This window comes from Seriola aureovittata, chromosome 8 (assembly GCF_021018895.1).
Source record: "Seriola aureovittata isolate HTS-2021-v1 ecotype China chromosome 8, ASM2101889v1, whole genome shotgun sequence".
Classification (NCBI taxonomy): domain Eukaryota; kingdom Metazoa; phylum Chordata; class Actinopteri; order Carangiformes; family Carangidae; genus Seriola; species Seriola aureovittata.
Window position 1 is genome coordinate 24551334 of NC_079371.1, and position 3942 is coordinate 24555275.

Here is a 3942-nt window from a genome sequence, read left to right on the forward strand (position 1 = left end):
CAGGAGACAACTTCCATGTGTGACCCAAAGCAATCATATGACACTAAATTGCTAGGAAGCACAGGGACTCCCAAATCCCCTGTGGTTGCAGGTGAAGCAGCAGCAACGGCAGGAAGTAACTCTCCATTTTAACTCAAAGTATAGTTTAAACTCCGGCCATGAACTTTTTATGTACCTGTTCTCCACTGCAGCCTTTTAGTTTAAAGACCCACATTCTTGTTCTTCCCCACATCTTATGTACTCTGTGAAAAGTGAAGCATTAAATCCCTTCAGGCAGAAACAAGTAGGATGGCACCAGCAGAGCTCTCTGAAAGATTCCCCCCTCTATTTATGTTTTTTTTTTTTTCCCTGAAATGTTGTGGGTGGGAGTAATTTCCATTCCGGTTCCACATCCACCCATGGTTTTTTTTTTTTTAGTTGTTGTGATGTTTGCACTGCTAATTTATGGTTAAAACATTAATCGTACACACTTGCCTTGTTGCTGTGTGCTTTGAGTATATTACTGCATTTACATATGCATGTATTTTGATTATATTTCAACAAGCCGGAGCTTTTGCGATGCTCCTTGATTCACTTCCACTTCAGTGAACCTGCTGGTGAGCTGTGTGGTACTTTGGAGCTAAGTGCCTTGCTCAAGGGCAGTTTGATAGTATTTTTCCAGCTGCAGCTTCTAATCATTTAAACTGGTGGTGGTGCTTGGGTCATAATGCTGCTGCTATGACCCTCAGGCTACTGTTGCCCCCATTTCAGTCCCACTGGAAGAATCTCCAGCAGTGCTGGGATACCGTAGAACACTTGCAATGATTGTGTTGTCTACACCGACATAGATGGAGCCACACGCTAATTAGAGGCTGCCAAGTGTTACTGCAAAATGGCCCCTGGAGGCTTCCAATTCATCACAAATCTTTACGCTTTCAAACACTATTGCTTTAAAGCTTATATGGAATTATGTAAGGTGTTAAATATGTAGTATTGGCAGCACAGACGATCAAATGCACAGACTGGAATTAGCTTCAGTTAGTTATGGTGAGCATCTGTGGTGTGTTTTCGCAGGGTGCACATATTCACTTCATTTCTGCATTCCTTAATGCAAACTGTACTGCATCATCAGTGTAGGTGTTGCGTTTCATCAAACCTGCTTTCTTGAGTCATATTTCCATAACCTGCACCTTCAGTGTCACCAAGCCAGTCACACACTGCCCAGTTCACTTGCATTGTTTGAATTCAGCTTCTTAAAGTCTACATAGAAAATATAAATAGTAATTTAAAGAGACTTAACTGAAGAGACAGTGGCTGACAGTGGGGTTATGTTCTGTTGGGTTATTTAAACAAACTATTTGAATTGATATACCTTATCTCTTGTGCCCATTACTCAGTTTTTTTCGAAATAAGATGAAGCTGCTTTATACGGTGGCCCTGAAGGACAAACGACACCAACAAAAAGGAAAACACAACGACATTAACAAAAACACAACAACAAAAAGGAAAACACAACAACATTAACTACTAAAAGAAAGGGTAGGTACCTGCTATGACAAGGATCATTGGTGATTGGACAAAAGCACGTCCTACTGTTTAACAGGTATTTTTAAGGCTGCTTTACGCCATACCAGGTAGTTTACGGCTTGGGCGGACTTCATTTAGAAGAGTGACAAAGATGTATTGCCCTTATTATGGCAAAAAAGTCCCTGAAGACTTCGAACGACCTAACTTTTGCTGTGGTTGTGGCAAGGGGCTTCATGAGGTGCTTGTCGTTGAACCCACCAACGCACCGCCTTCAGGTAAGTTAACAAATGTAATGTTAATTGTTGCTAATTGAGTAGTGAATGGGTTTCTCAGACCTGCTAGTCCGCAGGCTACATGGTTCCGAAAAAATGAAGAAAAATGTTGAAAACGATAGACTCTGGCCCTTTATTGGTGTATAGCCGGCAATATAGAGTATTGTACAGTACAACGACGTTTCTAAGGGGAAGGTAGGACATTTCTCTCCGTTTGATAACTGTAGAAGTAGTAAAGTAAGGTTAGGCTTGCTATTTAAAAAAAAAACAAAAAAAACGAGACAAAAGAGAGCCGAGCAACAGGGAGCTTGGAGCGAAGGTAGTGGGAATGGCATTACATGTTCTTTTTAGATGTGTTAAAATGGTATAATGTCATTACATTTGTACTGACAATGTACTGTACTGCTACGCTGGCAGCCAAATGCGCCATGCTGCGCTCCAGTTGTACTGTGAGTTTGGGAATTTCAAGTAACGTTATGTCTACTCGGTCCTTACTCTGCCAGCTAACGTTAGTAAGTAAGCCTGGATGTCCTTTGTTTTGTAACCAGGTAAACACAAGCCAGGAGTTTGTGTTTGAAAACAGCCTATGTCTCCCACCAGTCCTGAAAACAATTATAGGGGAAAACCCTGTGTAGTCTAGCCATGCATTTTGTTTATACCACTATTGTTGTATTTATAATAAGAACGCATTTTTCGTTTGCTTCCCTGTAGTATCACAGAATCCTCCATCGAATCCAACCCCATTGATACAAACCTTCCAGGAATACAGGAAGAAAAAGGCAGAGGAAAGGCAAAAATTTTGCTTTGGTAAAATGGGGACAAAGAAAAAGGAAAAGAGGAATGTTCAGGTAAGAGTAAGGTGACAACAGGTAACCCTCTAAACATGAGCCTCATAGGGCCAGTTTAATGACAACTGATATATTTGTATATGTAATATATAATTGTTTAAAATATATACATATATATAATATATACACTAATAGGCTTTTGTGTTGTAGTCTATTAACTCTCAAAACAGCATTGAATTTCTTGTTTTACCTTTTTTTTCAACTGATTTCTGATCATGTGGAAGAGAAAATTATTTTTAGAAGCAATTATATGGCCAAGGTTTGTGAGTAAAATACTGTTCTGATAAGATAATAAAATCTGATTTTACATGAATGGAAATGTATGTAATGACTGCTCTTTTTACAGAACAAGGACCTGTGTCACTGGAGGAGGTGTTCATGTTTTCCACAGGCCTGAAGTCAATCCCACCTGCAGGAATGACACCCCATCCATGCATCACATTTACACAGGAGTCCATGTATCACTTAGCGAATACATGTGCCAACACAATCACACTTCCACTCTTGCAAACATACAGTCTTTTCAAAGCAAATATGGACTTCGGTATTCTAAACTCACCAGGTTTTGGAAGTCTCTGAAAAGTGTGGAAGACAAAATAAGTTATAGGGACAAGAAAGTTCTAAGTTCAGCCTGGCTAGGTCTTTTGTGTCAAACTAAAGTTTTGAGAACTTTGAGAAGGAGTAAAGTCAGTTTACTTCATTTTCTAGTCAACACTCCACTGTTTCAAGTGAGTGGGGAAAAAGGCAAGGTTTGCATTGATCATGCTGTTTCATATGTTCTTTATTGTACTTAACAGTTGCAACAAACAAGTTGGTCAACAACAGATCGTGTTCTGGGTTGTGGTGAATTGAGTCCATTTTTGTATATTGGTCCGTACTTATAGCCCAGCTATTTCCTTCAGAGTAATGTATAGTTCTGAGGCTGACTCCCAATCATGTGGCTGCTGTAATCCATGTTGTTCCACTGCCTGTTGTAAATAATCCTGAATGTCAGGATCACTGCATAGATGAATAGTTTGTCTCGACTCAGGAAACCTGTAGTTCCCCGTCTTCAACAGCAAATCCACAGTCCCTTGAACCAAACCTGCAGAGTGAATGAACTATATAATTCAAAATGAAAGGAAAACATGTCCCTAGGATTTGGAAAATGCAGTTTCAAATTATTATTCTTATTTGATTTTGCTACTTCATAGACAAAAATGTGAAGGTAAACAAAGGCAGGCACAACTAGCCTATAAATTAAAGGTTATAATTTGCCTATACCTGTAATGATCCAAATGTATTTCCCATGTCTATTGTGCTATAATACAACACTT

General features: G+C 39.4%; 1 long non-coding RNA gene across 1 annotated transcript; it reads left to right on the forward strand.

The window, feature by feature from the left end:
• Positions 1-1230: 1230 nt before the first annotated feature.
• LOC130173800 (uncharacterized) lies at positions 1231-3683 on the forward strand. The gene is made up of 4 exons (XR_008828494.1): positions 1231-1518; positions 1614-1781; positions 2490-2626; positions 2973-3683. It is a non-coding gene; the product is annotated as an uncharacterized LOC130173800 (long non-coding RNA).
• Positions 3684-3942: the final 259 nt, after the last annotated feature.